At 37.2% G+C, this 14,908-nt stretch overlaps 2 pseudogenes; both read left to right on the top strand.

Annotated features, from left to right (window-relative positions):
* Positions 1-57: 57 nt before the first annotated feature.
* On the top strand, positions 58-3,544 carry LOC132169773 (transcriptional elongation regulator MINIYO-like; annotated as a pseudogene).
* Positions 3,545-8,947: 5,403 nt separating this feature from the next.
* LOC132167847 (acetylserotonin O-methyltransferase-like) lies at positions 8,948-14,303 on the top strand (annotated as a pseudogene).
* Positions 14,304-14,908: the final 605 nt, after the last annotated feature.

The raw sequence follows: 14,908 nt of genomic DNA, 5'->3' as shown, positions 1-14,908 counted from the left end.
CTTCTTCAAATCAAAAATCTGTCTTCTTCGATCCTCTTCTCTTCTCTTCTCAATTAATGGCTCGTTGAAACCGTTGTCCACAGATTTACATCGAAAGACAACATAGAAATTCATCCTTCTAAAATAAAATCTGTTAGCCTTTTGAAAGGTAAGTAATTTTATTTTCTTATTTTTGGAGAGATTCTAGATTGTGAATTATCCTGCTGATAAACTGCTGATATTGTCTTTTTTTGATATAAAATAGAAGGTTTTGGCTCGATCAGACCAGAAGAATTGTATTAAGTTTATAGAGAATGGGACATTCAAAACTATGACATGGCATATGTATCAATATGTTTCCTCCCTTGACCACTGGGTAAAATCAGGAAGAGAGAACTGTAAACTTTCATCAGCTTCGATTGTTGAACAATTACGTTTTTGGAAGATCTGCATTCAGTATGGATATTGTGTATCATGTTTTTCAGATATTTTCCCTGCGTTGTGCTTGTGGCTGAATCCACCTACAGTTGAAAAACTTATGCAGAATAGTATTATTAGTGAATTCAGTTCCATCTGTACAGAGGCATACCTTGCTTTGGAAGCTTTGGCTAGAAGACTTCCAGCTCTCTTTTCACAGGAGCATGCTGGTGATGATACAGAGATCTGGTCTTGGAATTATGTCAGTCCAATGGTTGATTTAGCTATGAAGTGGATAGCATTGAAGAATGATCCGCATATGTCTAAACTCTTTGGCTGGCAAAAAGGAATTGGGAGTGACTTTGTTTCCAAGATACTTCTGTAACTCCCTTGTTGTGGGTATATTCAGCTGTCATGCATATCCTTTGCAGAGTGCTTGAAAGGGTGATCCCAGAGGGGGTTAGTGTCAACCTGCATGGAAGTAGGGAACTCATGCCATGGCTGTCCGAGTTTGTTCCAAAGGTTGGACTTGAGATTGTTAAAAATGGATTTTTGGGCATTTCAGATGCCAATAGTTCAGAATATCCTGCTGCAAGTGGCTCTTTCATCGAGGAACTATGTCATTTGAGACAGCAAAGTAATCATGAAACATCATTAGCTTCTGTATGTTGCCTTCATGGATTTTTCCAGGTTATTGTAACCATTGATAGGTTGATCCAGCTAGCGAAGAATGCTGTCCATGGTCCTCCCCAAGGATATTGTATCTCAAAAGAAGGGAACATACTTGATAATGGGATACTTAAGGGGTCTATGGTTGAATTGAGAAGTCTCTTAAACATTTTTATGAAGTTAGTTGCTTCAGAGTGGCACTTTGTTCAGTCCATTGAGATATTTGGCAGGGGCGGCCCAGCTCCAGGGTTGGGGGTTGGGTGTTGGCTGGGGTGCATCTGGTGGAGGATTTTGGTCTGCTGATGTTTTGTTGGCACAAATAGATGCAGGATTTCTCATTTACTTGCTCAAAAGTTTTCAATTGCTGTCTTCTACCGATACATCCACAGTTGAAGCAATGACCTTCGCAATGCAAAGGATCAATTCTGCCTTCGGTGCATGTTTAACAGCTGGGCCTAGGGATAGCGTTTTTGTGGAAGAAGCGCTAAATATTTTACTCCGTGTCCATGCTCTAAAGTTCCTTGGTCTCTGTATTCAGCAGTTTTTCCACCTTAATAAGAGATTTAAACCATTTGCGTGGGAATTTAAAGAAGAGGACTACCTGGTTTTCAGTGAAACATTAGCTTCTCACTTCAGGAACAGAAGGTTGTCTATGAAGAAGAAGGTCAAAGACATGGTCAATAATAGTTGCTCTGGAAATAAAACATTTAAAAAGGGTAGTGCAGGTCTGGATACTATATTTGAGGACTTGGACACGTCAAATAAGATCAATCAAAAGCCTACTTCTTTAGTCGTAGAGTGGGCTCAACAGAGACTGCCACTTCCGACTCATTGGTTTCTCAGTCCAATCTCAACCATCTGTGATAGCAAGCATGCTGGCCTGATAAGAGATAAAACAAAAAATCTTGCCCAAGATCCCAATGATTTATTTGAAGTTGCCAAAGCTGGACTTTATTTTTAATTTAGGTGTTGAAGCAATGTCCACTTTCAAATCCACTGAAGTCCCCTCCCCTGTTCAGATGGCGCATTCTTTATCTGTGATCTTACTTGTTGGAATGGGCGTTCTTGAAGAGGAGAAGAGTAGGGATGTTTATGAAGCTTTGCAAAATATCTATGGGCAGCTTCTTGACCAAGCAATGGCCAGTATAAGTGCTGACCTCATTTTGAAGAATAAAGTAGATATATTGCCAGAATCCAGAAATAAAAATAATGCTGGGTTTCTAATGTTTCAATCAGAGATTCATGAGAGTTACTCAACATTTATTGAAACTCTTGTGGAGCAGTTTTCTGCCTTATCTTATGGTGATTTGATTTTCGGCCGGCAAGTTGCAGTCTATGTACACTGTCAAGTCGAAACTCCTACACGACTTGCTGCCTGGAATACTCTGACCAATGCTTGTGTTCTTGATCTTCTTCCACCTCTAGAGAAATGTATTGCCGAGGCTGAGGGATACCTAGAACCCATTGAGGTATGGCTACCTAAATATCACCTTATTTATATGGGGACCTGCTCCCCTTACACTTGACATATATTTCATGTTATTAGCCGAAAGGCTTCTAAAATACCTGAGAACTTGGTATAAATGTCATGAAAATTTATGGAAATTGGTTCTTCTGCAGGACAATGATGGTATTTTGGAGGCTTACGTGAAGTCATGGAATTCTGGTGCCCTTGACAGGGCTGCAACTCGAGGATCGGTAGCATATACACTGGTTATACACCACCTTTCTTCTTTCATATTTCACTCTCATGCTGTTGACAAGTTTCCGTTGCGCAACAAGCTCGTAAAATCTCTTTTACGAGACTATTCCCGGAAGCAGCACCATGAGGTACGGAAATTTTCAGAGACTGTTGAAAACTCCAGTGTGGGTCTGGTAAAAATGAGTGGGACGAACAGATTCAATGTTTACTGATTGACACTGTCAAAATGTGGTGCCCGTGTATATTTGAAATTGACAGAAGTGGAAAAACTATGTCAATGGATATGGAAAGGGAAATTGCAGTGTCTTGCACTTCTGTTTTCGTTGAATAAAATACATAAACATGTACCACATTTGGAGTTAGCTTTGCACTACTTTTCTTTTGGTGTTCCCTTGTTTTCAATAAATAAAGCAACACAAGAAAGTAAAAATATTCTAATTGTTTATTATGGCATGTCACAGGGAATGATGTTGAATCTTATTCGATATAACAAGCCATCTACATCTAAGATGCTTGACCGAAATGGCGGTTCACCGCTAGAGAGAGGCGGTGTAGAGAAGAGGATCGAGGTATTAACAGAAGCTTGTGAAGGGAATTCCTCTTTGTTGACAGAAGTGGAGAAGCTGAAGTCCTCTTTATAAAGAAATGTTTATAAATATAGAAAATGTTTTGTAAATTAGTACGTTGAAAAGAAGGAAATGAAAAGGTTTTTCATATTTGTTTTCTATATCCAGCGATGTGGGTACAAGCGAATACTACCTTGCTTATTTAGTATGATCATTCTCATCCTCACCATCCAAGAAGGAAGATGTCAAGTAGACTTGTTAAGAGAAAAAAAAAACGCATAACTTGTCATGTGGTTGATTTTGGTTAGGATATCTGGTATCTTACCAGGTTATATAAGGAAGACTAGAATCCTCCTAAATGTGACGTGGCTTTTAAAATCACCATTGAATTTGAGATTATCATTATTGAATTTTAATTTATTAGTAATTTTAAAAGTCACGTCATATTTGAAAGGACTATAGGATAACTCCAATCTTTCTTATAGCATTACTTTCTTATCAGTGGTAAGATATAACTTCCATTTGAAATCTTAATTGATGAATAATTCAGAAAAGTCGGAAGCACACTTTTCCCCAACTGTGTTTAGTGTTGCTATCATTTCTGCGTCATTTTATTTTGATTACGTGTTGAAGCTTTACACTTTTGCAACTACCAAACTTGCTCTACATCATTCTCTTTGTGGCTTCTGTCCTCTTGGGTTTAAAATGCTGCGTGGCGCCTCTTTGTCCAGCTAGTTGTACATTGCATATTTCACGTATTTATTAGAATAATAATTAAATAGTTAAATTTATTATTTTTATCAACTTAGCTGTTCGAAATAAGTAATAATTTATTATGGTATTAGAGTAAGGGTATCGGGTTTTAACCCTCTTTCCACACTCTACTCTATTTTTGTTAAATATTTCATATATTAGGCCTCTCTTTGAGGTGGCCGAACCGGCCAGGGGTGGCTCGAGCCACCCCTTTTCTAGTTTTTTTTTTTTTTTTAATCATTTTATTTTTAATTTTTTTTAATTAGATATATGGACACATGTCGATTTTTTAGGAGTGCTGACATGGATTTTTGTCAAATTTTAGATGAAAATTAGACGGAGATACTATCTCTATTTTTAGCTATTATATGTGATACAAAATAAAATTGATAGGGGCAAAAAAATAAAGTTGTTAAATTATAGGGGCAAAAAAGTATTTTACCCTTAAAAAAAAAAAAAAAAAAGAAGAAAGAAAGCGTTATTGTCCTTTTTTCCGTGAAGCATATTAATAACGCCTTCGAATACACATTTGCTTTGTTTTTTTTTGTTTTTTTTTTTTTTTAGTGAAAACTGTGAAATGTACTTGGCTTTTAATGGTTCGTCGATTCTATCATAAATAATTTTTGGCGTAGAGTTTTTAAAGGAAAAAAATAAATAAATAAAGAATTGATTGTTGTGATATAAAGTAGAAATGAGTTTAGAATTTTTTAGGAGAGAAAAATAAGAGTCGTGTTTGGCAAACCATTTCATCACCTCAATACTATTCACGCACCATTTTTTTTTTTTCAAAAAAATCAACATCAAAATATTCTCATTTTTTATATCACATCATTTAATTTTTTTTTTTTACAATTCAAATTAAAAAATCACTACAAAATAAAAATATTTTCATTTTTTAATATAAAAAATTTAAAATTTTAGGTACAATAACGAAGGCAAAAGGATTTGCCAAACACAACCAAAAAAAGTTGTTTGTTAAAATGAATAAATGAAGTTGACTTTTTTAGGAGAAATGAGAAAAAATAGTTAGCGAACATGCCCACGATCTTTAAAGTCTAAAGCTCTTTTTGTACTTCATTTTAAATTTCAATATTGAATGTTATCAAAAACTGGATATAGATCTTCATTAATTTTGTTGTTTCCATTACTAGCAATTATGATATCAAATGAAGAGAATTTCTATGGGGTCCATCTCTCATAAATCAGAACAGATTTAAAATAACCTGCCATTCTATTGGAGCATATAAACTAGGGTTGGCAATTTAACTCGTGAAACGCGAACCCAATACGAACACAATACATAAAATTTAGGTTAGAGTTGGGCTTAAACGAGTTCGGGTCATAAACAGTTCACTCGTTTACGACATGTTTAGTAAACATGTCGTGGCATGTCAACCCGCCGGGTTCGTGGGTTGACATGTTTGACCCATATGTTCTTTTTTTTTTTTTTCATTAAACTTTGCCCTTTGATGGTTTGTAACTTTGTAAGCTTTGTCCTTTGATGGTTTAGTTATTGTTTTTGAGGATTTTGTTTAGGAAGTAGAGGAAAGACTGATTAGGGGAAAAAAAAAAAAAAAAAAAAAAAAAAAAACCATTTTGGCATGGCTATAAAAGGTTAAAAACTATAATGAATTTACATTCATGTTGTGTTGGGTTGGTCTATAAACGGGTAATACGACACGATTACGACTCGTTTATATAAACGGGTCATAATCGTGTCGTGTTACTCGTTTATAGACTGTGTCGTGTTCGGGTTGGGACTTTGACACGTTTAGTTAAATGTGTCGTGTTCGGGTTGGGCTTAAACGTGTCAGGTCGTAATCGGGTTGGATAATTATAGACCCGTTTATAATTATGTCGTAAACACGAATACGTTTTGCAAGCCTAAATTATAGACCATATAAAAATTCTCTCACATTTGCACATGAATAATTACTAGCAATCCCAACAATAAATTTATTAAAAACTCCATTTATCCTCTTGAACTTTCATCACTTTTACAATGTCCTTCCAAAGTTTAAAACCTTTCGACTTAGTATATCGAACTTAAAATCAAATTTCACCCCTGTTAGGAATTTCTGTTAAATCCTAACAGAGGCCATTGAAATTTCTAAAATACCTTTATTTAAAAATAAAAATATAATTGTAATTTTATAAAGTTTACAAGGGTATAATGATAATTTTATCCTTCGACCACTTAATTTAACTCCAAATTCTAATCGGATGAGTGAGATTATAAAAAAATTTAAAATTCGGTACACTAATTTAAGAGTCTTTTGGAAGTTTAAATGAACATTACAAAAATTATAAAAGTTAATAACTAGAATTAAGTGAAATTTTTCCTAGAAATCAGAATCCTCAAAACTGAGGGCACTGTAAATCTATGCGCGGACCAGAATTCTAGAGATTCCTGTTATTCCTTTATGAAACGGCTCTCCGGCATCCCTGACCATTCGTTGGCATGTTTTCCATGGTCAAAGTGTCCGTGGGGAGCTGGTAAAATAATCACCAATTACGTATTCGAAGTTGAACTATCTCGATTTCTCGTATATATATATATATTCAATTATGCAGATGAAGCTGCAGCTGTTTCAAATATTGACAACCACCACATGTGAAGATTATGCAGAAGCTGTTTCTCATTTTGACAAAACACTTGTAGTCTCGGATCGAGAGAAGTGGGGGCGACCTGGGGCGGGTAAAAAGTATTAAGAATTTTTTTTTTAAGTATTTTTCTGACATGAATTGTTTACCGCCCCATGTAACAAAAATAAAAGAAAAAAACTCCTCCAGCTGTTTTGGTTTCTTGGTTTCACATTAAAAAAAAAAAGAAAAAAAAAAGTCAAGAAATTTAATGTTTATTTATCAATATTTGGCATTTTCTTGTCATAATCCAAGTACCCAACCGAGTATGTTGAGAGTAAAGTTTATAATTAAAGCCGTTAACGCCTTAATTTATCTTGGTTATAATTTAAGCTTTTTAATTGAGATATATCTCTCATTTTCATCATTTTGTTTATCTTATTCTAAAATAATATTGTTATTCTTTTTTTTTTTTTGTTTGGTGTGTTTTATATACTTTGGGATTTTGTCAAGCATCAACGTGTTTCAGAAGATTATTGCCAATCTTAGATTTTTTTCTTTTTATTAATTCATTTTAGGCTAATAGCTATCGGAATATGCTAATAATTTGATTATAATATCATTAGAGTATGAGAAGTAAACAATTATTAAAACAATACTTCGTAACAAAATGGAAGATGAATTTCTTGAAAATAATTTACTTGTCTACATTGAAAGGGAAATTGCTGAAAGCTTCGATTCAGATTTGATACTTGATGATTTTGTTTCTCTAAGACCGCATAGAATGCAATTTTAGGCACTTTGTATTTTGTATTTTCCTTTACTTTTGTACAAGTGCCTACATGGTAACTAATATATCAATTTAGCATATAAATATGCTTTTTTGATACATATATTGTGGTATAATTTTTTTTTTTTTTTTATTGTATTTACCATATTATAATAAAAATATAATGTATAAAGAGAAAAAAAAAATTATTTTATCATTATATTTTATTATTTTATTGACGCCCCTGATAGAATGAATTTCTGGATCCGCCATTGCTTGTAGAGTCGATCCTGATGCAACATGAAGGTTGAGTAATTGTAATCAGAGAAAATTAACTACATTTCAATTTTCAAGTGTTCAATTCCCGCTTGCAAGATTTAAATTTTGTATATCTTTTATCTTTTGTATATTCAAACTTATCAGCATTTGTAACTAATAATACATATATAGAAATATGCTTAAAACATACTTTATTGGGTTATGAATATAGTAGTGGTATTTAGTATTTTTGTTTTTGCAAGTGATAATCTAAATTAAGTTTGATTTTTACTGTCACTTTGTCAAGTTATATAACAGTTATGTAACAGTCTACTAAGTAGCATTACTCGGGTTATGAATATTGCACCAAAGATGGATTTGAATATGATTCCATCAATCAAAATGAGAAAGAAGAAGATATTTGAAATCTTCTGCTCACATGGAATTTAGGCTTGTTACACTTATCAGCTTGTTATGATATAAAGCCAGGCCCCTTCATCCTTATACTAAATTTTCATGTTATAAGACTTAGAAAAAGAAAATTGAAATACTAAGCTATATAATTAAATAAGTTAGACTATTTTTCGAATGCTTGCATATTGCTTTTAGAATTTTTGACAATACCCCTAGCTAACAGTTGCTTTTACAAAAATAAGTTGATTTTTTTTTTTTAATATTTCATATTTAATACAAAAATATTATATCATTATTTTAAAATTAGAAAACCTCATTATATATATAAAAAAAACCAAAGGGCAACTCCGTCCAGAGCCGCACATCTGAGGGTGGTTGCGCGCCAAGGGGTGGCCTCACGCCATCCCAGAAGGCCATGCGGCCACCCCCATGGCCTAGGGGTGGCCTCACGCCACCCTCAGCCACCCATGGGATAGGTGGCAGCGGCTCCTCCAATTATTATTATTTTTTAATAAATAAATAAATATTTTTATTATTTAATATAATCAGGTGTTTTATGTTCCTAAATGTTTTTAGACCTTTAGATATTTTGGATAACTAGAATCTCAAAAATTGAGATTCTGCAATTAATAACAATTAGAGGAATCCTGATCCGTTGGTGGGCTACCTTAAATAAAAGGAATTATACAAAAAAAGGTACAGTACAGTAAAGTAAACAATCACTGTGCATGACAGCTTCCTTTCCATATTGACAAACAATTCTTCCTTTTTCTCGTGTATATATATAGGTTGCTCAACCTTAACTCTATCACCACAGCCTTAATCGATTAAGGAGAGATGGAAGAATCGCAAAGAGAGACAAAATGGTGCGAAGAAGAAGAGCAGGCGGAAGCGAGTATCTGGAAATATGCCTTTGGATTTACAGAAATGGCGGTAGTGAAGTGTGCTATTGAGCTTGGGATAGCCGATGTCATTGAAAGCCATGGAAGTCCCATGACACTATCCGAGTTGTCATCAGCTCTAGCATGCGCTCCTTCCCCCCTCTACCGCATAATGAGGTTCCTAATGCACTGGAGAATATTCAAAGAGGAACTCACCGCCCATGGCTCACCAGGTTATGCACAAACGACTCTATCTCGCCGTTTGATGAGATATGGAGAGCATAGCATGGCTGCTTTTATTATGCTAAATAGCAGCCCAATAGCGACGGCATCATTGCACCGTCTCAGTGCCCGTGTTCTAGACAATGAGACTTCACCATTTGAGGTGGTTCATGGCGAAGATGCATGGAGCTTTTTCGAAGCAAATCCTGCTCAGAGCGAGCTTGTCAATGAAGCAATGGCTTCTGATGCCAGGGTGGCAGTGCCTGCAATAATTCACGGTTGTCCAGAGATATTTAATGGGCTTAACAGTCTGGTGGATGTGGGTGTGGGGGCAATGGAACGACTTTGCATATGTTGCTGAAGGCATTCCCATGGCTTCGAGGCATCCACTTTGATCTTCCTCATGTTGTCTCCAATGCGGCGGCGTTCCACGGAGTTGAACGTGTTGGGGGTGACATGTTTCAAAGTATTCCAAAGGCCGATGCGGCTTTCCTAATGGTAAGCACTATATGGTCCCATGTTAGGAAATTAATCCTATTTTCCAAGACCCGTGAGATGCGAAAAATAAGAAGAATGCGGAATAACAAAGATAAGTAATCACACACGACACAAAGATTTAAGTGGTTCGGCTTAACAAGCCTACATCCACTGGCGGAGACGACCCGGAGAAAATCCACTATCAAAAGATGGAGTACAAAAATAGTAGAAAGAAAATCACTCAGATCCCAAAGCCCCAATACACCAAAATCTCACTATCACACAAGAGAGATTATTCCTAAAATAGAATACAAAAGACAGATGTACAAACTCTTCTTTTGCTGGAACAGATGGCGGCTGATCTCTATTTTCTTCTCTCACTCTGCAGCACCTTTTTCTTCTAATCACTTGTTTTTGGCTCCCCCAAAAACCACCAAGAAGAAAACACCCTTGCTGCCCTTGTACCTCCTTCTCTCAAATTCTCTCTTTTTTCTCCTCCCTTTGGTGCTTCACGTTTTTGGCACACACACAAATTCACCTTGTGCTTTGTTCCTTATATAGAAGCTTAACTCTCCTTTTACATGTTGGTCTAGGACTTCTACTATAAGTCAAACAAGGAGTCCAATTACACATAGGAGAAGGACTCCAAAACAAACTTGGACAAAAGTCTCCTAAACCCAAAAGGAGTAGAGAACTAGTGGGGCCCACGTGTGATGGGTGGCAAGTCACACCTAACAATCTCCACCTTGACTTGAATCCCATCAAGTCTACCAAAACGTGTCTCCTCCAGATGTCTCCGCCTCAGCCCTCAAGGGCAATCATACTTCACAAGTGTCCCTCAAGTCCAAGCGCCTCTTGAACTTGAGCATATGACCTGATTTAGACATAACACTATGCCTCCCTATCTGTCCCGTCGACCGTACAGCTTTATCCGATGACTCTTTCTTCTTGTAGACCCATCTGCACCCTTTAGCCTTCTTTCCCTTGGGTAATTCTACCGATTCCCAAGCTTTACCACTCCGTAGTGACTCCACCTCTTTCGGCATACCATCCTGAATAGACAACGGATCTCCACTACTAGCTTTTAGAGCAAAAAAAACCATATCCTCAAAGCCATACCTCTTTGTTGCTTTTCGATCACGTTTCTCTTTGCTTCTTGTTAAAGAATAAGACTTTTCTCGGTGCTGTAAGTCTCTTGAAGATTCTCTGTCATCACATTCATCCGTGAGTGAACACTGTTCATCAAGCTCCACCTCCACGAATTGTTTCTCTTTCTGAACTGTACTTTCAGAAAGCTCATCTAAGTTAACAAACCCAGACTTCTTCGGTTCCTGCTCTGTAACTTCAGGTTCTGAACTTGACCCATCCTTGTACATAGCACACTCATTAAAAGTCACATTCCGACTTCTAATGATCTTCCGATTTTGATCATCCCAAAATCGATAACCGAAGGCCTCATCTCCATATCCAATGAAGAAACACTTACTAGATTTACCATCTAGTTTACTCATAGCATCAGACTCAACATGGACATACGAAGCACAACCAAAAACTTTCAAATGTGAAAGATTTACCTCTTTTCCACTCCAGACTTCTTCCGGTAGTCTATGGCTCAGGGGAACGGAAGACCCCCTATTCATCAGATATGCAGCAGTGCTCACTGCATCAGCCCAGAAAGTCTTTGGTAACCCAGCATGCAACCTCATACTCCTAGCATGCTCATTGAGAGTCCTATTCATGCACTCAGCCACGCCATTCTGCTGCGGTGTTCCCGAGATAGTTTTCTCCATTTTAATCCCATTCACTGTGTAAAACTGTTTAAACCCCCTGTCTTCATATTCTCCTCCATTGTCTGATCTCAAACGCTTGAGCTTCAAGCCCGTTTCAGTCTCAACCATGGCCTTCCATTTCTTAAAAGTCTCAAATACATCAGATTTACTTTTCAAGAAATAAACCCATACCTTCCTACTTGAGTCATCAATAAATGTGATGTAATACCGCGAGCCTCCAAGAGATGCCACTGGTGCGGGACCCCACAAATCCGTGTGTACCAGCTCCAGCTTTCCAAGCTTAGGTGCTTTGCCAACTTCCGCGAAACTCACCTTCTTCTGCTTCCTTAGGATGCAGCCTTCACACAAATCAGACTCAACTGACTTTAACCCCAGTAGTTTCCCTTTTGACATAAGTACCTTCATCTCTTTCTCACTCATGTGCCCAAGCCTTAGGTGCCATAGTTTTGAGTCAGCATCCGTATCTGCAACAGCAACTGTATCCTTGCTGTTCGTCGTCATATAGAGAGTACCCGTCTTATGACCACGAGCCAAAATCCTAGCTCCCTTGCTGACCTTCCACTTTCCACCGTGGAAATGAATTGAATGCCCTTCCTCATCAAGCTGTCCCACTGAAATCAGATTCTTTTTCAGCTCCGGAACATGCTTGACCTTCTGTAGCTTCCATACCGAGTCACTGTGAACTCTAATGCGAACATCGCCTAGGCCCACAACATCCAGCGCCGTTCCGTCAGCCAAATACACCTTCCCAAAATCTCCACCAACATAGTTCACGAGAATTTCACGGATCGCTGTCGTATGAAAAGATACTCCTGAGTCTAAGACCCAAGAATCAAGGGGACTATCAACAGATAGAAGTAGGGCATCATATACTTCTTCTGTCACTACATTTGCATAATCATTCTCAGTCTCCTTCTGCAGTTCCCTGCAATTCTTCTTGTAGTGGCCAGTCTTGCCACAGTTCCAACACTCAGGTTGTTGGCCGAATCTGAATTTGCTTCTCCCTTTTCTGGAATTTGATCTGCCTTGACCAGAGTTTCTATCTTGTCCTCTGCCCCGAGTCTCAAGGTTTAAAGCAGCACCAGAACAAGAGGCTTCACCTGCATCTTTTCTGCGAACCTCTTCACTGAGAATCAAATCCCTGACGTCTTCATAGCTTAGTTTACTCTTTCCTAAAGAGTTACTCACAGCCATCCTCACTGCTTCCCAGCTATTGGGCAAAGATGCCAAGACGATCAACGCGCGAACCTCATCATCAAAATTAATTTCCACCGAGGACAATTGATTTGTGATGGTGTTGAACTCATTGAGATGATGTGCCACCGAAGCTCCTTCCGCCATCTTTAGGTTGAACAATTTATTCATCAGATGCACCTTGTTGTTAGCCGACGGCTTCTCATACGTGCTTGACAAAGCCGCCATTAGACCTGCTGCGATCTTCTCCTTTACAACGTTGTGTGCAACTGATTTTGACAGTGATAACCTGATAACTGCTAGGGCTTTACGATCAAGCAGAGCCCACTCGCTATCATCCATGTCGTCAAGTTGTTCTTCCAAAAGAGGTTGATGAAGATCCTTCCCATAAATAATATCTTCAATCTGTACCTTCCAATACCCAAAATCTTTGCCGTCGAATTTCTCGATTCCCATCTTTCCTTCTTCACTTGCCATCTCTTCCACTCGAACCAACAGCTCTGATACCAGTTGTTAGGAAATTAATCATATTTTCCAAGACCCGTGAGATGCAAAAAATAAGAAGAATGCGGAATAACAAAGATAAGCAATCATATACGACACAAAGATTTAAGTGGTTTGGCTTAACAAGCCTACATCCACTGGCGGAGACGACCCGGAGAAAATCCACTATCAAGAGATAGAGTACAAAAATAGTAGAAAGAAAATCACTCAGATCCCAAAGCCCCAATACACCCAAATCTCACTATGACACAAGAGAGATTATTTCTAAAATAGAATACAAAAAACAGATGTACAAACTCTTCTTTTGCTGGAACAGATGGCGGCTGATCTCTATTTTCTTCTCTCACTCTGCAGCACCTTTTTCTTCTAATCACTTGTTTTTGGCTCCCCCAAAAACTACCAAGAAGAAAACACCCTTGCTGCCCTTGTACCTCCTTCTCTCAAATTCTCTCTTTTTTCTCCTCCCTTTGGTGCTTCACGTTTTTTGGCGCACACACAAATTCACCTTGTGCTTTGTTCCTTATATAGAAGCTTAACTCTCCTTTTACATGTTGGTCTAGGACTTCTACTATAAGTCAAATAAGGAGTCCAATTACACATAAGAGAAGTACTCCAAAACAAACTTGGACAAAAGTCTCCTAAACCCAAAAGGAGTAGAGAACTAGTGGGGCCCACGTGTGATGGGTGGCAAGTCACACCTAACATCCCACATCAACCGTAAGAAAATAAAAGACCTTTAAATTATATGTTATTTTTTATATGTATTGATCATATATGTATTGCTTAAATAAATAAATAACCTTTGTGAGAATTGCATGCACGTAGTGGATTCTGCATGACTGGGGAGACAAGGAGTGCATCCAAATCCTTAAGAAATGCAGAGAAGCAATTCCAGAGGAAAAGGGAAAGGTAATAATTGTTGAGGCTGTGATTGAAGAAGAAGGGAAAATGGACGAGCTAAGTGATGCGAGGTTGGCGTTGGACATGGCGATGATGCCTCATACAAATGCGGGCAAAGAAAGGACATTGAAGGAGTGGAAATTTCTTCTTGAAAAGGCTGGATTTACAAGATATACCGTGAAATCCATTCATGCTGTGCAATCTGTTATTGAGGCCTTTCCCTAGCTTAGTTATATATGTAGCATTTCACAAAGGCACGTACGTGGATGGATCACTAGTCCTAATTGATTTTTTTTTTTTTTTTTTTTGTGTGTGTGTGTGTAATAACGGCTACTAGCCCACTACTACAAGTAGGGCCAGCTCAATTGATTAAGATGTTTGATTGCCTGGAAAATACAAACATATATATTTGATTAAGGCCATAATTAAGAATAGAGATCCCTATATGAAATATGATATATAATTAATGATATATTTGTTAATGTATTGATTAAATTTTGGGTTAAATACTCTTTTGCACCTTAGGGTTTAAACTCTTTATTTTTTCCTCTTACAGTTTCATTTTTATCACAGGAAGTACTTGTGTTTTTCATAAAAACAGGGATGGTACTTCCGTTAAAATTCCGTCCAAAATTTAACGAAATGTCACGTCACGTCATGAGCACCAAATAAATGTCGCAACGTGTCAAATAATTAATTTTTTTAAGAAAATATTTTTAAAAAAAATTAAAAAGATTAAAAAATTATACTTTTTCAAAAAATTAAAAAAAGGAAAAAAGAAAAAAATTTTGGGGCCATTTGGGGGATGGTTGGCCACCCCCATCTGGCCG

This window comes from Corylus avellana, chromosome ca1, assembly GCF_901000735.1.
Source record: "Corylus avellana chromosome ca1, CavTom2PMs-1.0".
NCBI lineage: Eukaryota > Viridiplantae > Streptophyta > Magnoliopsida > Fagales > Betulaceae > Corylus > Corylus avellana.
The sequence above is the reverse complement of the archived record's forward strand: the minus strand, read 5'-3'. Positions and strand labels throughout refer to the sequence as shown.